Source organism: Lacerta agilis, chromosome 13 (genome assembly GCF_009819535.1).
Source record: "Lacerta agilis isolate rLacAgi1 chromosome 13, rLacAgi1.pri, whole genome shotgun sequence".
Classification (NCBI taxonomy): Eukaryota; Metazoa; Chordata; class Lepidosauria; order Squamata; family Lacertidae; genus Lacerta; species Lacerta agilis.
In genome coordinates this window covers 49,639,357-49,666,212 of record NC_046324.1, presented here as the reverse complement: position 1 = coordinate 49,666,212, position 26,856 = coordinate 49,639,357, and positions in this window count along the sequence as shown.

Below are 26,856 nucleotides of genomic sequence, written 5' to 3'. Positions count from 1 at the left end.
GAAGAAGAAGAAGAAGAAGAAGAAGAAGCCCTCACAGAAATTTGTCAGCATTTTAGGGTGCATTTCTTCCAATATAAATTTTTCGGACTGCAAATCTCCCCAATATTCACATTATTTGCACTTAGCATATAAAAAGTGATTGTATTAAGAAACACTATCTTCACTAATCCATGTGTTTTTCTTAATTCACACTGTCCCCTGACACATACATTTTGTTCACTTTTTTATTTTATTTTTTTACATTGTTGGACTTCACCTCCCAGCATCCCTGACCAAAAGTGGCCAGTAGGGAGAGGCAAGCAGCTTTCACCTGACCTCCCAGCAGTGGATTCACAGCCACTTCCTGGGTGAGGGGGTGAGGTGACAGGAACATGGGTGCTGTGTGGGTGCAATGGGGTCAACCTGGCCCTCCCACTGGCCCATCAGCACAGTTCCAGCCTCCCTCCTGTCTCGCCTCACCTCCTCCCTACCAATAAGCAGGGCTGATTCTGGTGCTGGGAGATCAGGGGTAGGCCAGCAACCCTCCATAATGGCTGTGACTGTTCTTGATAATTCTCTGTGCTTGCTGGGACCAATGGTAGTGCAGCAACATATGGGGGGGGCGCAGGGGACCACATAAGAAGATCCTGCAGGATCAGGCCAATGGCCCTTCTACTCCAGCTTCCTTTTCCTACAGTGGCCCACCAGATGACCCAATGGGGAGCTTGCAAGCACGATTCAAGCCCACGAACGCAGCCCCCCTCCTGTGGCTTCCAGCAAGTGATATTAAGAAGCAATTACTGTACTGCCTCTGAGTGTGGAGGCAGAGCAAAGCCAGTGTGACTAACAGGCACCACTGGTAGCCTCCTCCGCCATAGAATCACAGAACTGTAGAGGTGGAAGGTATTCCCAGGGGTCATCTAGTCCAACCCCCTGCAATGCGGGAATCTCAACTAAACCATCCATGACAGATGGCCATCCAAGTTCTCCTTAAAAACCTCCAAGGAAGGAGAGTCCACAACCTCCCCAGGGAGTCCATTCCACTGTCAAACTGCTCTTTTACTGTCAGAAAGTTCTTCCTGATGTTTAGTTGGAATCTCCTTTCTCATAACTTGAAGCCATTGGTTCGAGTCCTACCTTCCAGAGCAGGAGAAAACAAGCTTGCTTGTGGTGTAGTGGTTAAGAGCGGTAGACTCGTAATCTGGTGAACCGAGTTCGTGTCTCCACTCCTCCACATGCAGCTCCTGGGTGACCTTGGGCTAGTCACATTTCTTTGAAGTCTCTCAGCCCCACTCACCTCACAGAGTGTTTGTTGTGGGGGAGGAAGGAAAAGGAGAGTGTTAGCCGCTTTGAGACTCCTTCGGGTAGTGATAAAGCGGGATATCCTCAAATCCAAACTCCTCCTCTTCTTTTTCTTCTTCATGTGACACAGCCCCTAATAAATTTGTCCAATCCTCTTTTAAAAGCCTCCCAGGTTAGTGGCCATCCCTGTTTCCTGCGGAAGTGAGTTCCACAGGTTAACTATGCGCTGCTACCTCTGCCCTCCCATTTGCTCCTGACAAAGACTCCCTCTAGCTCCATCTCTGATGCAACTTCCCTGCCAACCTGCAAGGCAGTCTCCTTCTGCCTGGGACTTGTTCTCTCCTTTCCTTTTGAAGCACTTCCCTCAGTGAACATAGTTAGATTTCTGGCCTTAGCCACCAGGGGGACTTAAGTATGCATTGCAGCATGAAAATTACAGCAGTCTCATCGCCTATGCAACACAGAAGTGTCAGGAGCCTGTGGATCCCATTCTCCAAAACTAGTAGTTAGGGAGAAGAAGTACACGTCATTGGGCAGGAGATATTACACTGGAGACTCAAAATGTCACCTTGTTTTCAATATTGAAAGAGAGAGGCTATTGCATTCTGGCTGTTCCTTAGCTATCATGTGTCACTGGCGAGAGAAAGTGGTGAGGGACAGGCCACCAAGAAGGAACAGAAAAGCTTCCTTTCACGAGTGGGTAGTGCAGCAGCCCACGAAAGAAAGAACCAAGGTCCTTAAATAGCAAACGGCTCAGGGCCGGCTCTATCATTGGGCAGAGTAAGGCAGCCACCTTGAGTGGCAAGTCTTTGGAGTCATGAAAAGGCAGCAAATTCTGATGTTTTTCCCCCTGTACTTTCATTAACATTATTAACAACCCAAAACTGCAGTGGCAGGGTGTTACATTGTACCATATACAAATCAAACAAGCGGTAAATAATAAGAGAAAGAAAGGGCGAGACACAAAAACAAGACATCCAGATTTCCTGAAGTGGTGAATTTTGAGCATCTAAGTCCAAAGCATAGGGCATATACTCCTACCTTTGACATAAAACTGTTCTGGATCCCACATCCCCTTGGAAACACACAGTTTAGTTGTTTTATACCCACTCAATAGCCAAAGTCAAAAGCAAATTGTCAGGTGTTGAATTTACTATTCTTGCATTTTTATTTGAAGAGATGAAGAGACGTGATTGTGGGATTTCCTGCCTTGGTTGAGAGGCCTTGAGTCCTATATATACACCCTGACTTTTTGGGGGGGGAGGAGCACCATTTGCTATCCACACACACACACACACACACACACACACACCCCAGGCAGCCAGTGCTACACAAAACGAAACAGACTAATCACAATTTCAGGGGTAAATTGTGAGACCATCAGAAAAGGATCAGGCCAGTTTTGGCCCATCTGCTAGTCCAGCATCTTGTTCTCACAATGGCTGACCAGATGCAATGACAGTTTTAAACTGATGTATACTGTGCACTCTCCTCCAATTCCTTCACCCGCTTTCAAAATTGCATGTTCCGAAATGGATGCTGTGTGTTCCAGAGGGAACAATACTTTACTGGGTCCCGCCCTGTGTATTATTTTTACACACACACACACACACACGCACACACACACAAAAGCGAATAGCAATTTCAAGTTATTGGGCTGTAATTTCTGTGCTTTATGATGTCGTCAAAACTCCTCCACTGTGGCTGAAATCACAGCCCTGCAATTGACGCAGCTGATCACACTTAACACCTCCCTCCCTCCTTTTTTATATAATATGCCTCACCTGGGTGGAAGTTTATTTATCAAAGTATTTATATGCTGCCCTCTCAACCCCCCCCCCCCTCCAACAACACATTAGGGGGTGTATGTGAAACGACAAAAAACCTTTAAAACCAATGCCAAGTATTCATTACAACCAAGGGACATTTTTCACAATTTCATAGGTCCGTCACCAGGAAAGGGGGGGGAGCCTTGAAGAGACACCAGAAATGGCAGAAGTGAGGACAACATCTGAGACTCTGCAGGAAGACTTCCACGCAGCATGGGATTGGTGACATGATATGTGTGGCTTCCAGTTGAAAGCGTTCAGGCTTCAGCTAACAGCTAACAGCTCTGCTGTAGGTGACACCAGTGATTGACCTGGGACTACTTTGATTGGCAGAACTGCCACAGTCACTGGTGCTGCATAATTCCCACTCCCCGTTTCTAAGAACTCAGTCTTTTAGTGTGGCAGCACCTCCACTCTGGAACTCCCTGCCTATTGACACCAATCAGGCGCCTTCAGTGTACTCTTTTCAGTAGGGATGCTGGTGGCGCTGTGGTCTAAACCACTGAGCCTCTTGGACTTGCCAATCAGAAGGTTAGCGGTTCAAATCTGCATGACGGAGTGAGCTCCCGTTGCTCTGTCCCAGCTCCTGCCAACGTAGCAGTTCGAAAGCACATAAGTGCAAGTAGATAAATAGGTACAGCTGTGGTGGGAAGGTAAATGACATTTCCGTGTGCTCTGGTTTCTGTCCCGTTGTGCCAGAAGTGGTTGAGTCCTGCTGGCCACATGACCCGGAAAGCTAGCTGTGGACAAACGCTGGCTCCCTCGGCCTGAAAGCGAGATGAGCGCCACAACCCCATAGTCGCCTTTGACTGGACTTAACCATCCAGGGGTCCTTTACCTTTTTCTTTTTTACTCTATTCAGCTCTTGCTAAAAACATTTTTCTTTAGGCAAGTCTACCCAGACATGCAAAATGTCCACGTAAATGTTAATCTGTTTTTTAGTTTATTGACTTTTTAAAAGTGTTTTAGACAGTTTGTAACTTTTTCTTCTGGCAATTTTGTTGTTTTATTCTCTCTGTAAACCACTTTGAGGTTCTTCCCTCTATTTTTTTACAATCAAGTAGGATACAAGTTTAAATAAATAAATAAATAAATAAATGTAAAGGGACCCCTGACAATTAAGTCCAGTCGCGAACGACTCTGGGGTTGTGGCGCTCATCTGGCTTTACAGGCCGGTGTTTATCCGCTTCCGCAGACAGTTTTTCCGGGTCATGTGGCCGGCATGACTAAGCCGCTACTGGCGAAACCAGATCATTGCTAGCTGGGCTATTAAGGGATCTTGGACCCAAATTGTTCAGGCGCTTTGTACCGGTATATTGCTGCATGCCACCCCGATCTGTGAACAGCAAGAGACTCTGCGAGTTCCAGCACTTAGCCAAGGTTCACTTTCCTGGAAATGAATGGCGACAGAGACTGCATTGTCTTTGAGATATATGGGTATATTTAGACAGATATATGCAACGTGAGCAGAGGATGGAGGAGCTCACAGCATCAACACCCCCATAGATCTTGCTTCGCTTTTAGGTTTCCAGAGAAGTCCTTAAGTCCAGCTTAGGTTCAGCGCAGAGCGAAGCATCTCTCCGTCTTGCAGCTTCCAGCTCTCTCAAACAACTCTGGCTGTTTTTATTCTAGGCAGGAGAGGAGAGTGAGGAAAATTCCCAACACTCCCATAATTCCTGTAGAGCACCATCACTTAATCGGAGCTCTTGCATCCTGGCTCATTTTGGGGGGTGCTTTTGAGGGAACTCAACTGGCCAGCCAAAGCCATTGCCATAGCAAAGGAACTGGTTTGGCATTCACCCCAGCCTCTTCTGCTAGATTAAAGCCCTTACTGGATACAGGGTAGCAGACCTTTAAGGGATTCAAGGACATCACCCGCCCTTACAGAAACACCCCCACCACAAACCAAGAACAATATCGATGCAAGTGCCTTGAACCTGGTCTGGCTGGAGATTTTTTTCTTCCAAGGCTCTCTCTCAAAAGAGCATTTTAGAAAGCACAAGAGTGAGATAATATCCTGCCGTGCTTGGAATTTATTCTTCAATCAGCTGCATATTGTTACAAACACGACGTAAAGTGCTCTTTTTTTGCCCCGGTTTAGCCTGCTGAGGCATGTGATTTACAAAAACATTGCCAAATGAAAAGCAATTCAAGGCCGCGGAGCTAATAATGATTCGAAATGGATTAAAAAGCTGGCGAGAACAAATCGAGCAAGCCCACAATTTAAAAACAAAAGGAAATATTCTGTGCCACTGCGAGATGCAGAAGCCCTTGGCCTTTCGTAATGAACAGTCTGCTGAAAGTCAAGCGTCAAAGCGTTTAGGTCTGTCATATTTGCCTTCATTCTGGCATAATCTTTAAGCTAAACACACGCCTTGAGCTATACTGTCAAACATGCCTTATCCCCACCCACCCCCTCTTGCTCTTCCAAAATAGAAGCATAGAATCACAGAACTGTAGAGCTGGAAGGGACCCCAAGGGTCATCTAGTCCAACCCCTGGCAATGCAGGAATCTCAGCTAAAGCATCCATGGCAGATGGCCATCCAAGCTCTGCTTAAAAACCTGCAAGGAAGCATCCAATATAGAGAGCTGAAGGGCACTGTTGGCATTTGATTGCATACACAATGTTGGAAGATGAGCAATTAAATAGTCCTGAGATGGTAAGATGAGCAATTAAATGGTCCTGAGATGGTATGTTTGATGTTGTTGGGACCAGTAATGGTGTTGTCCGGCTTTATGTGGCAGCAAAGTTGGCATCTGGGTTTATTGCAGGCTCTGGTACCAGTGTCCATGTTGAGTCCTGTTGTTGTATTATTGTGGGTGAGGAGCTGTTTGAGATTGGGTGGCTGCCTGTAGGCAATGAAGGGTCTTCCTCCCAGAGCTTGAGAAAGAGAACTGTCATTGTCTAGGAGAGGTTGTAGATCTCTGATTATGTGTTGTACTGTTTTAATTTGGGAGTTGTATGTGATTACTAGTGGTGTTCTGTTATTTTCTTTTTTGGGTCTGTCTTGCAGCAAGTTCTCTCTGGGTATCAGTCTGGCTCTGTTGATCTGTTGTTTAACTTCATCAGGTGGATATTTTAATTCTAAAAAGGTTTGCTGTAGATCTCTTAGATCTCTGTCTGTAGAGTTGGAACAGATGCGGCTGTAACATAGGGCCTGGCTATATACAATGGATTGTTTGGTATGTTTGGGATGGTAGCTAGAAGCATGTAGATATGTTTGTCGGTCAGTTGGTTTATGGTATAAGGTGGTGTCTATGTGTCCATCCTGTATTTTTATAGTAGTGCCCAAAAAATGTATTTCTTGCATAGATTGGTTCATTTTTAGGTTGATGGTGGGGTGAAAGTCATTGAATGTCTGGTGGAAGGTGTCCAGGGTCTGTTGACCATGTGTCCAGATAATAAAAATATCGTCAATGTAACGCAGGTACAAGAGAGGTTTGAGTGGGTAGGAGTTTACTTTTAATTTGAATTACTGAAAGCAATGAACCTTTCCACGATATTCTAATTTTTCGAGTTTCACCCTGTAGATGATGCATTAATTCCCTGTTGTCTATTACAGTGTTTTTCAACCACTGTTCCGCGGCACACTAGTGTGCCGCGAGATGTTGCCTGGTGTGCCGTGGGAAAAATTACTTTATATATAGTCAATATAGGCACAGAGTTAAATTTTTAAACATTTTCTAATGGTGGTGTGCCTTGTGATTTTTTTCATGAAACAAGTGTGCCTTTGCCCAAAAAAGGTTGAAAAACACTGGTCTATTAGTACAGCTTCTCTGAGGTATCCAAATATCCAAATATCAGAGGATCCTTGGGTAAAGCATAGCTTGCTAGTTAATCATTTTGAAACGTTGGAAATTCTGTTCCTGAATCCCATCTAAGGCGGCCCCCTGATACAACAGACACGAATAGGAGAGTCAAAACTACCGTTCGTTTTGCTGGGGGCTTCGCGCCCCCACAAGAGCTTGAAAATTGAGTCTTGCAATGATAGCTGTTGCCGCTGGTTCTTCCAGGCGTGGAAGTCCCATTCTATGCACGAGAAGCTGCTCTTTATTTCCGCAACAGCTAATGTTCGCCACCGCTTGACACAAAGGCAGGCGAAGCTGTTTTATTGCTGACACATTGCTCTTTACTTTGCCAGTTTTCTTTCCCCCTGGGGGAGGGCGTCCCTCTCTATCTCCCCCCCCCCATCTACAAGGGGCTCCCGCTAAACAGCCTGTCACTCTGAGCTTCAAGCCTCCCGACTTCCGTCAGTTTAGGCGAGACCTTTAATGCTCTTTAAACACAGATTTCTGAAAGTAATAGAATCATGCAGGAGGAATGATGCCATATGTCACATAAAACGAGATGTTAAGAGGTACCGTAATGCAGAAATGTGGTTCTCAGCCTGCCAGGATGCCCTCACTAAATGAGAATTGATTTCCGCCACCCATTCTCACCCCCTTTTTCCTTCTTCTTCCCAAGGATTCTTCAACTGGGCAAAATAAATAGAATCTACATTTTAGTTTTATTTGTTTGAAAAATCTTTGTTCCCTCTGTTCAACGGGGGATGGAGATGCAGAGGAACATTGTAATAAATTAAAAGAAGATCAATTATACCCAACAGGTTGTTGAGCGTTGCCAGTTATGAAATGTTTGATATCTGCAGAAGCAGAACCACCGCAGAGGAAGGGTGCCTATAGGTGCATGAACATGTTGATTAATTGGCATTTCTTACAACTCCGATTGTGTAGCCGACGGGTCTGGCTCTCTTCTCACCTGATTTATTTAATTGTTCTGTTTCTCCTTTTGAAGTGAACCGGGTGCCTTTGACATTTGAGAAGCAATCCTTTTAGGGTTGCTCCTAGACCCTGCTCTTGACCTTCCAAAGGCTTGATTCAAAAGGCCTTTTGACTCCAGGGGAAGAAAAGGAGGAGGAGGGCTGTGTCAGTCCTGGGTTCAAATGCTGATTCCTCCAGGTATGTAGGTGAAATGCCATGACTAATGCAGAAGAGGAAGCTGTGAAGAGGCTCAGGGGAGTTGCAAGCGTACATTTAAAAAGTTGGGGCAGGGGATTAAACAGCTCTACGAGGACTGAGCATGCTCAGTGAGCATGGAATGCTGACTGGGAAGGTAGGAGCAGGGTTGGAAAGGTCCCGGATTAAAATCAAGTCACTCTTTGACTATTTAATAAAATAATAATAAATAAAATTTAATAATTAACAATAATATAGAAAAACTAACCAGTAACCTGAAACTGGCACAGGGACAAACAGAAGAAGACACCTTCACCCAGGTATGGCTCCCCTTCATCACACACACACACAGCCCAACAAGACAATGACAAAAATCTACCGACAGCGTACAAATCAATATGGCTAACCTGATCCAAAACACTCACCCACCCCACTCACACAGTAAACCAAAGACCACCACAGCCAACCACAAATGAACAATCACACCCTACACCAACCCCGACCTCTCTCACCGCCAAAGGAGCACAAGTGAACAACAGAGAACCTGCACAAACAACGCTGACACCAAACCCTACTCATATTAAGTGCAACAGAAACATCGTCACCCCACCCCACCCACCTCTCTCCCCCTTTTCTTCCCAATGTCTCAACAACAAAAACTGATTTGTAAAAATGTTATATGGAAAAATATGAGAGAGACATTGCACTACCTTTGTAAATCAAGAAAATCTTTAATAAAATTAAAAATGAATAAATAAAAGTCACATGAATATAAAGACAAATAATAACAACAACAACAACAATAATAATAATTAACAAAGTTCATGTGATCAGCAGTTTGGGTAGCTGTTTTTAAATGGCTTATTTCTTTCCTGGTATTTTATTGTGATGGCATTTTTACGCAGAGTGTGGATCAATTTGATGGTGGTACTGCAATGTAAAGGTGCGGCATATATTTAATAAATAGTTAAATAAAGCTGTCTTGGTTTCTCTCTTTCTTCGTATGAACATATGACTTCAGTAATGTGTAGGTTGCTTCTGCAAAAATATTAACTGAGCAAATTTATTCTCTCCCTCCCCCCTCACTAATATTTTCTCCCCTCTCTCTTATGGGGCCATTAAGTTGCGTACTTGGCATTGTGTATTCCTCCTGGTTACTGTTCTGGTTCCACCTTTCCATCCAATCAGGGATCGGATAGTGCACCGGATGACTTCACAATTCTGTATAGCCAGTAGGACACAGTTGTGTCATGATGGCATCCTAAGCACTGATGAGATTGTGATGCCCCCTCCAGGGGTAATTCAAAATAAAAACAATACAAAACCATGACTTTAAAAAAAAAAATGACACAAAGCTTACATGCATGCGTGTCATATACCACCCAGCTGTATCAGTAAAAATGAGACATCTGTTCTGCCAAGGGCAGGGTTCTTTACGGATCTGGAGCCAATAAGCACACCAGTGGATGAAGAATAAGTAATGCTTTATTTGCATAAGGTTAACAGATAGCAGGTAAAGGGACCCAGGTGGCGCAGTGGGTTAAACCACAGTGCCTAGGGCTTGCCGATCAGAAGGTCGGCGGTTCAAATCCCCGCGACGGGGTTTGCTCCCGTTGTTCGGTCCCAGCTCCTGCCAACCTGGCAGTCAAAGCACGTCAAAGTGCAAGTAGATAAATAGGTACCACTCTGGCGGGAAGGTAAATGGCGTTTCCGTGCGCTGCTCTGGTTCGCCAGAAGCAGCTTAGTCATGCTGGCCACATGACCCAGAAGCTGTCTGCGGACAAACGCCGGCTCCCTCGGCCTATAGAGCGAGATGAGTGCCGCAACCCCAGAGTCGGACACGACTAGACCTAATGGTCAGGGGTCCCTTTACCTTTAACAGATAGCAGCAGACATACAAAACACAAATTATAGCATACCAGACAGGAGTCACACACAATCTCCCCTTCAGCTGCCCGGAGCTCCAGGTAGAGCAGCGAGAGAGACCCCAGCCAACAGTCTCACAGCATCTGGTACCTCGATCTGTGAAGAAGTTTTCTGAGTCCCTTCAGTCTACAACACTTACAGCCAACTTTGATTGGCTGCACCTGGTTAGCAAGCATCCCTCATGATCAGCCCAGGACACCGGGTGTGACTAATGCGGAGCAGCTGAGAGTCTCCAACCCAACTCACTGCAACTGGATATCCTCCCCACTAGCCAATCAGCACTTAGAACACAGGAGACCCAGGAAACTCCTGACACAGGTGTGTGAAAAACAAATTATACCATCATGAATCGGCAAACCTTAAACCGGGGATGTAAAAGGGAAAGAGACATGTCATCTGACTCCTCAAAATTACAATGGTCTTCCGCGTTTCCCCTACAACATCCCTTTTTTTCCACACGAGAGCACGGTGGCCATTTTGGGTGCCACAATCTCACCCCGAAAAAGTGCTTTTTCTGGGGCCACAATCTCATGTAGTGCCCCCAAACGTTCATTTTTTGGCACCATGCTCTTGTTCGAAAGCACTTTTTTGGGTCCGCAATCTCGTGCAGGTCATGTACGACGTCCCGGTTTTTTCACCTCAACATGTTGGAGGGTATAGTGTTATGTCACATATGATTTTGATCTCTGATAGTCGGTCGCCCCCTGGTTTAGGTGGTGAATGCTAACTAATAAAAAGAGAACAGGAAATAGTGGGAGATGCCTAGACTTAAATGCCACTCTACAATCTTCCCCCATTTCCTCCATGATAACTGCTTAAATGCTTCTTTTATCAAATGGCAAATATAAAATATAAAATAAAATAAAATCTCATTTTTTGATGCCCCTGCTTAGTGTGTAATCCAGCACTGATGACCCAAGAGGAGGACAACTGAGAAAGGCAGAGGAAGTACGAGGAATGAAGGAACGAACAGTTTCTGCTGGAAAAAATCATTGGGAAAAGGGACTTTCCGTTGCAAAGGTCTGTGTAAAACAACGAATTGCTCTGGAGCAGAGCTGTGACTTATTCATTGGAATGGGACAGTGGAGAACAGCAGAAAAGCTGTGGGCACCAACTTCTTTCTCCTTGTGAAATATTGACCATGGAAGCATTAACCACAGCACTTTAGAAGCAAGGAAGAAGAAGAAGAAGAAGAAGAAGAAGAAGAAGAAGAAGAGGAAGAGGAAGAAGAAGCTTATGGAAGAGAGTGGCTGGAAAGAGAATTTCCAAAATAAAAACCACCCCAGGGCTGTCACTGTAGTGGAAACTCGCGGAAGATCTTTGTAATCACGAGGAGTCAGGTGGCGCATCCTCCTCCCTTTTCCATCCTCAGTCTTGAAATTAGCAAAGTAATGCCTCTCTATGGTACATGCCGAAAGGAAGATGTCCAGCTGTAATAAGTTGCCGGTGAGGAAGATACAATTAGTTGTGAACACCTTCAGCTGCCAATGACCTTAGCCAAGCCACACCCAGGTGCCTGACCAGTCGGGAATGGCACCTGATAGCCAGGTGGAATCAATCAAACCTTTTAAGTTAACTATATAAACGAAGGAATGGAGGGGACCAATTGGGCTTCGCCACAGACCAGGTACCGGGTGCTGTGGGTTTCCTGGCATGGGGGTCTCTCTCACAGCTCCCTTGGGGCCCCGGGCGGCAGAAGGGGAGATTGTGCTTGGGCTTTTATCAGGTATGCTACATTTGTCTGCTGCTGATTGTATCTAGAAATAAAAGCATATTTGTTCTTCTTCCATTGGTGTGTTCATTGAATCCAGACCCCAAAAGAATCCTGCCCCTTGGCGGGACAGTCACCTGACTGAACAAATCAAAATCAGTGAACCATAGCTGCCTGAGGCTGTACTTACCTGGGAGAAAGTCCCGTTGAATTAATCAGGACTTACACTTTTGAGAAAAGGCCAGAAGCTTTCTACGGTAGCTAGGCATTACAGGTCAAAAGAGCAGAAGAAATTATTTATGTACGCTACAACAGCGGCTAGGATACTACTAGCCCCAAAATGGAAAGATGACAAGATGCCAGCGAAAGAAGAATGCAAGAAAAATTGATGGAATATGCTGAAATGTCGAAGCTAACCGGAAAACTTAGAGACAAGGACAATAGAGGTTTTTAAAAAGACTGGGAACCGTTTATGTTGTATTTACAGAAACATTGTAAAGAATTGGACTCACTAGCAGGGTTTGAGTAAACACTTTAAACTAACAAAACAAACACAGAAATCAAGATGACTGGAAAAGAAAGTGTTACATACAATGTGAAAAGAATTATGGAACAAAAATGACAAGGGTATAACTATATTTAATTTAAAGATTACAATGTTAAGGTAGAACGAAATAAGCAGGAGAAGCAAATATTTAAAGAAACAGAAGAGGAAGTTGAGGGAAGTCACGGGGGTAGGGGGGGAGATTGGGAATTACTTTTTTCTTTGTTTGCGACAATGGTGATTGTGATGGATATAAAACTGTAAAATTTAATAAAAACTATTTTTAAAAAAGAATTAATTGGGACTTACTTCTTAATAATAATAATATTATTATTATTAATAATAATAATAATAATAATGTATTATTTATACCCCACCCATCTGGCTGGGCTACCCAAGCCATTCTGGGCGCCTTCCAACAAAATATTAAAATACAGTAATCCACCAAACATTAAAAGCTACCATGGTTAGAGTTGCACTGTTTGAAGGGCTGTGAGAGATCAATCCTCTATTGGAAGAAGTCCTAGTTCTCCCATTTGCCCAAAGATAATTAAGAGGCTTTGTCGCTGCCCATTGAAGGCAGTTGGCTGAGCAGGTAAGCAACTCACCTGGCCACAATCTCCTCTGCTGTTGTGAGATGTATTGGGCCATAATCCGCCATCTTATGCGGGGATTTGGTTCCAAGAGTTCTGCATGTACATGAAAATTGCATGTAGTCAAGCCCTTGGAGCCTCCCTGTGGCTAGTGGGTGAGGGGCAGAGAGGGGGCGTCCCCAATGCTCCCAGAGCCAGCACACCAAGCCAGTTCCTTGAGGGGCAAGGAATGCTGATTCTGGGGGGTTAGGGAGAACAGCCTTTACCAAAGGTGTCATGGGCTTTGAAGACACTCGAACTCAGGACGCAAGGGAGAAACGTGCTAAGAGGAAGGCACGCTTGGCAAATCCACACCGTGATCAATTCCCGCCCGGAAACCAATGTCCCCAATGTGGAAAGACGTGTGGATCCAGAATTGGTCTCCACAGTCACTTACGGACTCATTGTTAAAACCGTGTTATTGGAAGACAACCTTACTCGGCTACGAGTGACTGAAGAAGAAGAAGAAGAAGAAGAAGAAGAAGAAGAAGAAGAAGAAGAAGAAGAAGAAGGTTGCTCATGAGAGATCTCACAGAATAATAATAATAATAGCCCTGATTAGGGAAGCTTTTAATTAAAAGCAGCCCTACTTAGGGAAGCTTTTAATGTGTGATATTTTAATGTATTTGATTTTTGTTGGAAGCCACCCAGAGTGGCTGGGGAAATCCAGCCAGATGGGCGGAGTACAAATAATTAATAATAATAATAATAATAATAATAATAATAATAATAATACATTTATTATTTATACCATGCCCATCTGGCTGGGTTTCCCCAGCCACTCTGGGTGGCTCCCAACAGAATATTAAAAACACGATAAAACATCAAACATTAAAAACTTCCCTAAACAGGGCTGCCTTCAGATGCCATCTAAAAGTCAGATAGCTGTGTATTTCCTTGACATCTGGTGGGAGGGCGTTCCACAGGGCAGGCACCACTACGGAGAAGGCCTTCTGCCTGGTTCCCTGTAACCTCACTTCTCGCAGGGAGGGAACAGCCAGAAGGAGCTGGACCTCAGTGTCCGGGCTGAACGATGGGGGTGGAGACGCTCCTTCAGGTATACTGAAACTTGGGTGGACTCCATGAGATTTCAGAGAGCATCCCAGAGCTTTCCACAGTTGGTACAATGAGTGGGTCTTGCTGCCCAGTCAAGGTGGAAAGCTTAGTAGCTCTTTTTGTGTGCCGGGTAAGCCCAATCTGACCCAGCACTAAAAGAACTTTTAAGCTCTCCACCTTGCTAGGGACTTGCCTTGTTCAATTTCAACCAGCCCAAATTGCACAAATCAAAAGCACATAAGATGAGGGATTACAGTATTTCCATTTAAACAACAGCAATTGTTTCTAAATTTGAGCCTACGTCTCTTTTGTGATGGTTGACCACACAGAGGCATCTGGTTGACCACAGTGAAACCAGAATTCCAGACTAGATTAATCTTTGACCCAATCCAGCCTCTTCATATTAGCCTTAGACTTCTCGTGCGCTAAATCTTGGCATAAATAAATGTGTGTGTGTTGCCTGGTTAATTAAGGGCACATTTTTAGTCAATCAGAAGATTTTTAATTAATTAATTTAGCCAATTAATCAGCTAAATATTGCAGGCTTTTTCATTTTAAAAAGTGTATTATGAGGAAATTTATTACCAGGAGATGATTCCTCCCAGAAACAAAGTGACACGATTGTGAGCGCTTGAGTTGCTGGGCATGTCATTTTGAAAAATACATCTGAGTTGTGCGGAAGAGAAAAGGCTTCGATTTGCTGGAGGTTGTATTAAAGCTCTGTGTCTTAATGAGCTCGCTGAATTTAAAACCATTGTGCATCTGTGTTTACAGCTGCGTCTTAGTTAAATGTTTGGCTTGCATTATTTATAGAGGCTTAAAACTCAATAAGGCAAATTTTGGAGGGGAAAAACAAGCCACAGAGTGATGAAACCAGGGACTTAGAAAATATATGTTTTCAGAAAAATAATATAACAGCTTCAGTGCTTGGTTGCATACTAAATAGGCCCAGCTACCCAGCAAGTAAATCCTCATAACCTGATATTGCATAAATTTACAAAGACACCAGCCATAGTTGGAGCTGAAAGAGCAGGCAGCATGGCTACAGAAGCTCTTCACCTCTCAGTGGGCTTTAGGTCTTGTGCTATGTTCACAATGTACATTTCAAGAACTGTGATGCCACCTTAAACAGTTATGGCTCCCCCCCCCAAAGAATTATGGGAGCTGTAGTTTGTTGAGGGTGCTGAGCCTTGTTAACAGGCTCCTATTACCCCATGTAGATCAGTCTACATCCCAATCCCAAAGAAGGGCAGTGCCAAAGAATGCTCCAACTACCGCACAATTGCACTCATTTCACACGCTAGCAAGGTTATGCTTAAAATTCTACAAGGCAGGCTTAAGCAGTATGTGGACCGAGAACTCCCAGAAGTGCAAGCTGGATTTCGAAGGGGCAGAGGAACCAGAGACCAAATTGCAAACATGCGCTGGATTATGGAGAAAGCCAGAGAGTTCCAGAAAAACATCTACTTCTGCTTCATTGATTATGCAAAAGCATTTGACTGTGTCGACCACAGCAAACTATGGCAAGTTCTTAAAGAAATGGGAGTGCCGGATCACCTCATTTGCCTCCTGAGAAATCTCTATGTGGGACAAGAAGCTACAGTTAGAACTGGATATGGAACAACTGATTGGTTCAAAATTGGGAAAGGAGTACGACAAGGCTGTATATTGTCTCCCTGCTTATTTAACTTATATGCAGAATACATCATGCGAAAGGCTGGACTGGATGAATCCCCAACCGGAATTAAGATTGCCGGAAAAAATATCAACAACCTCAGATATGCTGATGATACTACCTTGATGGCAGAAAGTGAGGAAGAATTGAAGAACCTTTTAATGAGGGTGAAAGAAGAGAGCGCAAAATATGGTCTGAAGCTCAACATCAAAAAAACTAAGATCATGGCCACTGGTCCCATCACCTCCTGTCAAATAGAAGGGGAAGAAATGGAGGCAGTGAGAGATTTCACTTTCTTGGGTTCCATGATCACTGCAGATGGTGACAGCAGTCACGAAATCAGAAGACGCCTGCTTCTTGGGAGAAAAGCAATGACAAACCTAGACAGCATCTTAAAAAGCAAAGACATCACCTTGCCGACAAAGGTCCGTATAGTTAAAGCTATGGTTTTCCCAGTAGTAATGTACGGAAGTGAGAGCTGGACCATAAAGAAGGCTGATCGCCGTAGAATTGATGCTTTTGAATTATGGTGCTGGAGGAGACTCTTGAGAGTCCCGTGGACTGCAAGAAGATCAAACCTATCCATTCTCAAAGAAATCAGCCCTGAGTACTCACTAGAAGGACAGATCCTGAAGTTGAGGCTCCAGTACTTTGGCCACCTCATGAGAAGAGAAGACTCCCTAGAAAAGACCCTGATGTTGGGAAAGATGGAGGGCACAAGGAGAAGGGGACGACAGAGGATGAGATGGTTGGACAGTGTTCTTGAAGCTACTAACATGAGTTTGGCCAAACTGCGAGAGACAGTGAAGGATAGGCGTGCCTGGCGTACTCTGGTCCATGGGGTCACGAAGAGTCGGACACGACTGAACAACAACAACAAAAATTACCCCCACAGAACTGCAATTCCCATAATTCCTGGGAGGAGAGATTTTATTCTAAAACCACTCTGGAAATTGTAGCTCCAGGGGGGGAATAGGACAACTCTCAGCACCCCTAAAAAAACTACAGCTCCCAGGATTCTTTTGAGAGGCCGTGAGTGTTTAAAGTGGCATTATAGAGTTTTAAATACATGGTATGGATGGTTCTCTGATGTCGAAAGGACTTTTCCAGGAGAGGGCACCTTGGACCCACTGGATTTTACTTCCATGTAGACTGGGCTGTGATTTACCTGAAGAGACAGGTAGCTTGAGACCCTCCAAGATGAGCAGGGCTCACCTAAGTGGGTGGCATCACCAAAAAAGAGGGAAAATGAGAATGAAATTTCAGACCCTCCAAGTGCCCCTATTTTCCAGGGACGTCCCTGATTTAGAGAAGCCGTCTTGGTTTCCGATTTGATCCCAGAATGTCCCGCTTTTCCTTAGGATGTCCTGGTTTTCATTGGAGAAATGTTGGAGGGTATGGAGTTATCTGACCTTTGAGCTGTGTGAAGGCAATCCTGTATAGGAAAGAGTTTTGTTTAGTTTTTAATTTTTATTATGTTTTTTATAAATGTTGGAAGCTGCCCAGAGTGGCTGGGGCAACCCAGTGAAATGTGTGGGGTATAAATAGTAAAAAAAATTTTTTTTTATTAAAGATTTTCTTGGTTTACAAAATGTCTCTCGCATTTTTCCATGTAACATTTTTACAGATCAATTTTAGTTGTTGAGACATTAGGCAGAGAAGGGGGGAAGGAGGTGGGTGGGGTGATGTTTCTATTTTCCTTAGTGTATGTAGAATTTGGTGTCAGCGTCATTTGTGTTGGTTCTCTGTTGCTCGCTTGTGTTTCTTTGGCGGTGAGAGATTGCGATTGGCGTAGGGTGTGCTTGTTCCTTTGTGGTTGGCTGTGTTGATCTTTGGTTTTTTGTGTGAGTGGGGTGGGTGGGTGTTTTGGATCAGGTTAGCCATATTGATTTGTATGCTGCCGGTAGATTTTTGTCATTATCTTGTTGAGCTGTGTGTGTGATGAAGGGGGACCATATGGGGGTGAAGGTATCTTCTTCTGTTTGTCCCCGTGCTAGTTTTAGGTTGCTGGTTAATTTTTCTAGTAGGGCTGTTTCCCATATTACTTGGTACCATTGGTCCATGCTTGCTCCTGACAGGTCTTTCCAGTGTCTGGTTATGATGTTTCTGGCTGCTGAGAGTAGATGGATTATGAGTTCCTTGTGTTGTAAGTGGGCATTATTGTCTTGGAAGATGTTTAGTAAAGCCAGTTCTGGGGTGATTTCTAGCACTTGTTTGGTTATTTTGCATATTTCTCGTATGGTTGTTTTCCAGAATGTTTGGATTTTGGAGCACTCCCACCACATATGGAAGTATGTGCCCGTGGAGGTGCATCCTCTCCAGCATTTTGGTGAGGTTCCTGGGCGTATTTGTGCTAGTTTTCTTGGTGTTAGATACCACCTGTAGGTTAATTTTAGGGTGAGTTCCCTTCTTTTTGTTGATATGGATTTAAAGGGGGGTTTAGACCACATTCTGGTCCATTGGGTGGGGTTGATTTCGTATCCTATGTCGTCCTCCCATTGTCTTTTGATTGTGTCTAGGGGGTTTGTGGGATTCTTTAGTAGTATTTTATATATTGCGGATACTATTCCTTTGCCGTGTCCCTTTGTCATTAGGATGAGGTTTTCGAAGGTTGTCAGGGGTCTAGTTGCTGTTGATTTTATTGTTGGGTTGTTTAAGAGGGCGTGTAATTGGTGTTGTGCTAACCATGGCATTTGGGTGTCTTCTAATTTGTCTTGTATTTCTTGTGTTGATAAAGGTTTGTTGTTTATGTAAAAGTCTATTAGGCGGTGCAGGCCTTTGGATTGCCAGGTTTTTGTTTGGAGGTTTTGTGCTGGTTGGTGGAATAGTGGGTGGTATGCCAGGGGAATTAGTGGGGATGGGGTTGGGGATAATTTGCCTATCTCTGTTTTCCATGCTTTGAACATGGTTTGTGTGTACCTGTTAAGTGTTGTGGGGATCTTTCTTAGTTTGTTTGGGAGGAGTGGGTATGCTGTGGTGCAGATATTTTCAATTGTGTCCTTTTCTAGATGTATCCATTGTTTTGTCTCGTCTTCTAGTATATATGGGATTATGTGACGTAGTTGGTTGGCATTGTAATATGCTTCTACATTGGGGATTCCCCATCCTCCTTCTGAGGTGGGGAGGTGCAGGTATTTGGTGCTTATTCTTGGTTTTTTGTGTGAGAAGATAAAGGAGTGCAGTTTTCTCTGCCATTTGCGGAGTTGGGTTGGGGGAATCCAGATTGGGAGGGTTTGGAACAGGTAGGTTAGTTTTGGAAGGGTGATCATTTTGTTCATGGCTATTTTGTCTGAGAGAGTGGAATTCATGTTGTTCCATCTCTTTAAGTCTTTGTTTATTTGTTGCCATAGGGGTTTGTAGTTGTGAAGGTATAGTTTGTTGAGGTTTTTGGTTATTTGTACCCCAAGATATCTGAACTTGGTGTGACAGAGTTTTATCTTGGTGGTGTTGGTGAGTTCTCTTTGGACGTGAGGGGGGGTGTTTGAAGTGTTTTTGATTGTTGGAAACGCTTCAAACCAATTTCTGCACACTAACGGAGCCCGGCACACTTCCTCTGCGCGTACCTGCTGAAGCGCTTTTCCTTGATGCCGTCTCCTGTGCTATTCAGCAGAGTTTTCTTTTCTTATCTTCTCTCACGCAACGGGTTGTGTGCATGCCAGCATATTACAGACAACAGAGTCCGGCTTCTTTCTAATCTAGAAGCTTTATTTTACAAGGCATAAATCATTACATTCCGGGAGAGTCGCAAGCCATGTCGGTGGCTTCTCCCTGCTCTCCGTTCTCCGGACAAAGAAAAAAAAAAGTATCACATTACACAGTACAACAGTACACAGAGCATCCGGTGACGCTCTTCCTCCTGTGGGTGGGACAACCGGTTGAGCTTGTTAACTCTAAAAGCTCCAAACCTCTACACCCCCTCTTGTCCCGCACACAGGGGCGTTGTAAGCTTGCAGCTTACCTCACACAAACCCTCACAGAACTCCCCATGACGTTGGAAGTTCCTGGGCTTCGTGAACCCAACCCTCTGGTTCACCTGACCAGGACAGTACTTCAGCTTCTCCAAGCCGGTCTGAACGCACACGTCTCGAAAGAGAACGTCTAGGTGTTTGGGTCTGGCCTTGACTTGTCCAGACTCTGCCACCAACAAACAGAGTTGGTTGTCCTCCCAAACCATCACGGGCAGGCAACTCTGAACGCAGATCTCTTGGACCAAACACCTATAGAACTCCAGTTCCCTGCAAAGCACTGACAACGCACTGTACCTGGCTTCTGCACGAGAACGAGCAATGAGGCTCTGGCACCGGGGCTTCAGCCCGCCTAGAGCTCCTCCACACTGTACAACCATTTCAGACACAGATTTCCGTCCTCGGAATTTGCCCAACCGCCGTCGCACCAGCGCGTGAGCTGGGGCTCACCGGTAGCTGACAACTCCAGGCAAAACTCCTTAGTCTCCTGCAAACTCTGGAGCACTCTCACCATGCCATTCTAGGCATGCATGCTGGGATTTGCAGCCTCCTTGCTGAACAGATCCACAGCAACTGCTATGTCAGGTTTGCTCAACCATGAAGGAAACAACAGCTTCCCAGGAGCTGACCTAAACACCTCGGGGCTCTCGAACTCAGAGCGTTCCCCGGTCTGACTGTCCTCACCTAGACACGTCTCCATGGGTGTTCTGACATTAGCACATTCAGACACTCTGAACTTCTTCAACAACTGCACTACCTTGCCAGTCTGATTGAGCAAGACACTACCGTCTTCGGCTCTGTCTACCTGCACACCTAGGTAAACACCAACAGGGCTTAGGTTCCTGAGCTGGAAAGACTGACCAAGCTCCTCTGCGAACCGTTGCACCTGTCCCCTGGTCTCCACCAGGTAAAGCATGTCCGCACCGGACTGCAGAACTAGCTCCTGCTCTGGACTTACTCCTGCCAGAAACAAGCAGCTATCAGCACAACTCTGGCTGACACCTAGCTTACTCAAAGCTTCTTGCACGCCTGAGGACCAATCTCTGGCTGACTCCTTCAAGCCAGTGATTGCCTCGTGCAAACTCCACACTTGATTTGACCCGTTGTCCTCGAACCCTGGCGGAGGTACCTCGTACCTCTCCTCATCCAGGTCGGAATCCAAACAGGCACCCAAACCAAAGTGGCTTGCCTCAAAACTGCTTTGAGTCGCGACCGCTAACAGCATGCGCGTGGTTTCACCTCTGAGAGAGAGCGCGTCCAGTACCTCGGAACAATGGACCTCCTCCTCCTGAGTGAAACCTCTGGCTACTGACCTAGCCTTGCACTGCAACTCGCCAGTTGCTGCCGTCTTGAGTCTGCACACCCAACGACCTTCTGACAGCGTCGTGGTTGTGCACAAACCCAAAGACCTCATTGAGCTTACCTGCTCTACCATGGCATCTTGCCATTTCTGGGCCTCACCTTGAGATACCCATTGAACCTTCACAAGGCTCTCCGGTTCACACTGAACCAAACAAGCACTCACGCTAGTGGCCGTGAACCTTTCGGGCAGAATCCCTTCAGTGGATCGTGCATACTGCTGTGATACCACTTCAGATTCTCCCTCTGCTCCAGTTGCACTGGACTCTACCTGCACGTCCTTGACGTCAGGCACCTCACCTACAGACTTGCTGCGCCTGTGCATCCTAACTGAACCACCTAAGGATGACATTGGCGCGCCTTTGGGCTCCTGCTTCACTGCCAAAGAACCCTGCTCTTGCTCCGGGACGAGACCTGCGCCAGGCTCTCCTGGAGAAGAGTTGCCACACAAAGAATCACCAAGCATGGCCTGCCTCCTAGTCCTTGACATAGGAGATGCAGGTGCACTCCCAGGCTGCTGCCTTGGAGTTGCCCCTAGCTGCGCTGCACCCTGGTGATGACCGGGAACTCGGCCCGAGCCACCAGCAGGTGCTAAAGCCACAGCAATACCCCCTCTTGGGGCTGATCCACCTGGACCACTGCCACCAGCAGGTGGCGCATCCTGTCCAGCACTGACAGGACCATCCAGAACATCAGGGCTTCTAGGGATGTGTTCCAATCCATTCTGCTCACAAAATTCAGCACTCCTGCTGACTAGAACCTGGGTCTGGTCACTATCTGGGTTAACTAACCTCCAGCTACGCAAGCTGGGTTCGTACCCACAGAAAAACACTTTCGGAACCTTGGTACCACCCAGTTCCACCCAGAACCCTTGAGGAAGCTCTGCATCCAAGAGCATGTCTTCAGTGGCAGCATGCAGCATCCTTTGCTGCCTCTCTGCAAGACCACATACCTGTGAAGAAAGCAGGTTAGTCACACTGTGCTTACTCCCCCTCTCACTGAGGATCTGGGAACAGCCTACTCCAGTAGAAACCTGCTGTTCCACTGCAACCAGTGGTGCTGCCTCAGTTGCCTCCTTGAGCAACGCAGACCACATGTGGTGAGAGAAAGCATCAGCCAAACACTCAGAACAACACGCTCCCCCCAGGTTAGCTTCTGGCTTCCCTTCAGAAACAGCCACATGAACCAGGGAAAAGGGACGCGTGGTTTCCCTTTCAGACGTGGGGTAGCAGGATGCCGACTCCTCGACCTTGCAAACCCTGCAATCAAGAAAGCTGTTACATGCCCTTAACTTGCACCCTTCAGAGAACTCAGGCTGCTTCAGCACACTGTCCCAGTGGCGACTTGCCAGCCTTTGGTACCACTGACACAAACATAAGTGGTGCACGGGCACACTTGCGCACCGAGCAAACATTCCATCAGTGCCACCTCCCCCTGTTCTTGCTTGAGGCCCCTCGACAGCAAACAGCCCGTCCTGGCTGCATTCCATGCGTAGAAGCATCTTCTGGCCCCTGCAAGCAGAACAGGTGATAATCACAAAACAAACAGCAAAAACATTGGACAGAAGGTTTGACATAAACAAATACAGAGTTATGTCAACAGCCACAGAAAACGCCAGTTCTGTCCCTTGGATCTGTCCCTTGACTGTTAGCAAAAAGTCAAGCCTTTTCTTGCCTCCAACAGTCAGTTCTCCAAACTGCTCTATAGGAGACTCGCAGTTCCTCACAAGTCCACCAGGAGGAACGATGATGATGCAAAGAGACGCTGCACAGGCACTCATCACTCGCAGCCCACCAGGGTTGGCCTCTCTCAGCGTTGCCTCGGTGACTGCATCACAACAGTAGGGCTTATCTTGGCTCCGTCCTTCTCACTCAGCTGGGCACGTGACCTGATGGCTGTGAGAAACGGCCTTGCCCTTATCTTCAGCCATGCACGTCAACAAAAGACCAGGTGCAGGCGACGTGACAAAACACAGCTCCACAGTCAAAACTTTTTACACTGGCTTCAGACTTGGAAACAGCCCCTCCCTTTCTGGGAGCAAAGCCCACGGCGATCAGGCCCCCCTCCTGCTTTCCATGGCACTGTTGCTTCTCAACAGCCATAAGCCGAGCTGGGGGCGAGCTTTCCAAAGCCACTTCAGCCAGTCCCTCAGCCCCGTGAAACTGGGCTAGGGTCTTCTTCCAGGCTTCACAAGCACTGGCCAGACCTTCCTCCTCACAGGCGTTGGCCAAAACATCAACGCTCTCAGGGAACAGCTCTCTGCATTGAAGCTGTGAGGCTGGAGGTGCTTGCAAACAAAAGCTTCCCTCCTCCTTGCTGGGAATGCTATGGCTCCCTCCATCTTGCCCAGGGGTAGCGTACTTACGAATCTGTAGCTTCTTACCCGGCTCCACAGATGGGGGTTTCACCAGAGAGGGTACACTGCTTGGGCACACCTCAATCTGGGCTTCCCTGCTGCCTTCCAACCTCTGGCAGCAGGTTTTAGGCTCCTGAGCCATTCAGCAGACTGCTGAATGCTCCTGCTGGCAAAGCAAACTTCCCTGGATGCTCCATCACAGTCCAAGCCAGGGAGGCAAAGCACACACAGTCTGGAACTCTTCAGAACCACTCCTGAACCAGTCCAGAATAATAAACAAGCGCAAATATGGGACTGCCATAACCTGAAGTGTTTTTGATTGTTGGAAACGCTTCAAACCAATTTCTGCACACTAACGGAGCCCGGCACACTTCCTCTGCGCGTACCTGCTGAAGCGCTTTTCCTTGATGCCGTCTCCTGTGCTATTCAGCAGAGTTTTCTTTTCTTATCTTCTCTCACGCAACGGGTTGTGTGCATGCCAGCATATTACAGACAACAGAGTCCGGCTTCTTTCTAATCTAGAAGCTTTATTTTACAAGGCATAAATCATTACATTCCGGGAGAGTCGCAAGCCATGTCGGTGGCTTCTCCCTGCTCTCCGTTCTCCGGACAAAGAAAAAAAAAAGTATCACATTACACAGTACAACAGTACACAGAGCATCCGGTGACGCTCTTCCTCCTGTGGGTGGGACAACCGGTTGAGCTTGTTAACTCTAAAAGCTCCAAACCTCTACAGTGTTGAAGCACATGGCTTCCGATTTTGCAAAGTTTACTTGTAGGCCTGACACCATTGCAAATGTGTTGAGTTCTCCGATTAGGGAGGGTGCTGTGTTTAAGGGGTCTGGTGTTGTGACCATTAGGTCGTCTGCAAAAAGTCCTAGTTTATAGGTTTTGCCTTTTATTTCCACCCCTTTGATGTTTGTGGCTGCTCGGATTCGGATTGCTAGGGGTTCCAGCGCCAGGATAAATAGGAAGGGAGACAGTGGACACCCTTGTTTTGTGCCTCTTTGGATTGTTATGGTATTTGAGTCCATGTTGTTAATTCTGCATTTTGCTGAGGCTTGGGAGTATATTTGTTTGATGATTTGTAGGAAGTTGGGGCCAAATTTCATGCTGGTTAGTACTGCTGATAAGTATTTCCATTCTAAACAATCAAAGGCTTTGAGAATGTCTAGGGACATAATTGTCAGTGGGAGTTTAGTTGCCTTGCTGTGTTCGATTAAGTTTAGTAGTTTCCTGATGGGATCTGTAATGTTGCGACCAGGGACAAAGCCAGTTTGGTCTGGGGCTATTAGCTTGGACAGGAATTTTTTCAGGCGGTTGGCCAAGATTGATGTAAATATTTTGTAGTCTTGGTTTATTAATGAGATTGGGCGGTAAGATTCTACTTTGAGGCTGTCCTTTAATGGTTTTGGGATGGAGACTATTTTGGAGAGGGTCCAAGTTTGGGGAATTGGCCCTCCTTTCATGATGTCATTAAACAGGCGTGTCATATAGGGCATCAGGGGTTCTTTGAATTTCTTATAGAATTCTGCTGTGAAGCCATCTGGGCCTGGGGCTTTGTGTGGTTTTAAGTTTTTGAGGATTGTGTCTATTTCCTCTGGGGTGATAGGACTGTCCATGAGTTCCTGTTCCTCACTAGTTAGGGTAGGCATGTTTATTTCTGTTAGGAATTCTCTGATTTTCTTCTCGGGTGGGTTACGGGAGGTGTATAGGTTGGAGTAGAATTCTGCAAATTCTGAAGTTATTTCTTTGGGGGAGAATGTTGTGCTGCCATCTTTTTTGGTGATGCAGTGTATTCTTGCTTTGAGGGCTTTTTTCCTACATCTGTTTGCCAATAGTCTGGAGTTTTTCCCTCCATATTCGTAGAAGCGCTGCTTAGAATATAAAATGTTTATCATTGTTTTGTTGATTTCTAGGGACTCTATTTCTTTTCTTTTTTGTTCTATAAGTTGGAGGAGTTTTTTAGATCCTGTTTGTTTGTAGCGTGCTGAAAGCTCGGTGATCTCTTTTTCTAAATTATTAATTTTTGAGGAGGTTTGTTTTTTAAGGAGTGTTTTTTCTTTTATGCATACTCCTCTGGTAACCGCTTTCATTGCATCCCATAGGAGGGGGGTTTGTATGTTGTCTACGTCGTTTTCCTTGAAGTAGTTTTGGAGTGTTTTGTTGAGATTCTCTCTAATTTGTTTGTTTGTGGTTAGGGTGGGACTGAAGGACCATGATGGGGTGGTTTGTGTTTCTTCTCCTATTTTAACTGTGACTTCTACTGGGGCGTGGTCCGTGATTTTGATGCTACCTATGTTTGTTGCTTCCACTAAGGGGATCAGGCCTTGTGTGAGTAAGATACTGTCTAGTCTAGACACCGTACCATGGCGTCCCGATTGAAATGTATGGCTGGTGTCTCCTGGGTTTTGTTCACCCCAGATGTCATAAAGGCCCCTATTTTTTAACATTTTCAGTAGTTTGTAAGAGTCCCTGGTTGTTGTTGGGGGGGTTTTAAGGGAGGTTGCCCGTGGGGTTGTAGGGTGGATGTTTTTAAGGGATATGCCTTTTAGGTTTATGTTGAGGTCTCCTCCTAGGATTGCTTCCCCTTCCGAGAAGGAGAGGAATTTATTTAATGTGTTTTGGAAAAATTCCAGTTGTTTAGAATTTGGGGCGTATATAGATCCAATTGTTAGTTTATTTTTACCATCTAGTGTCCCTTTTACGAAAACGAATCTGCCTTTTTTGTCCTTAAGGACTGTTGTGGCTTTGAAGTTCAGGTCCCTACTTATTATCACAGCTACCCCCCGGGCTTTTCCTGAGCCTTTTGCCATCCATTGTTGACTGAAGCGGGGGTTATTCAGGAGTTTGCTCCCTTTTGGCGGGTTGTGAATTTCTTGTAAGAAGGTGATGTGTGGTTTCATGTTATTTATGTATGAGGTGATGCGTTTTCTTTTGATGGGGTTTCCCAACCCCCTCACATTTAGTGTTATTGCTTTTAAGTTAGCCATCTTGTTTCCCTTTTGTGTAGGATGATTCTTTGCCAACCCGTCTGGGTTGTCCTATGTCTCTCATTTTGTGTTGTTTAACGAACCAACAGGGTTGCGCTGATCTGGGTTGTGGTGGATAGGGGGTTGGTGGGGTTGGAGTTGGGCTTGGGTTAGAGAGTGGGGGGTAGGTTGTAAAGGGTTTCCTATATGTGGCTTGGGGTATTTTGGACCCTTTGGCAATTAGCCGGTTGGTCCTGGGTCTCAGCTGATGTGGAGGGCCGTGTTCAGGGACAGGCCGTCCCCCTTGCCTTCTGCGATAGGGGGTGTCCAGCGAGACAGTGTGAGGCGTCTTTTTGACGCCGATGTTATAGGTGTTGTAGATAAGGTTCAGAAGTAATGCTGTCAGTGTAAATAGCAACATTGTTGGTGTGTTAGGGTGTGTGTGTGTGTGTTGGTGCGCTCTGGTGCCACCATTGTGTTAGTTAGGTATTAAGTTGAAGCCTGATCGTGGGTCGTGTTTAGGTTGGAGGATTTGTTTTGCCTTGGTGTGGGATGGGGGGGTGAGGGTGTGGTTTGTTGGGTAAGGGGGGACG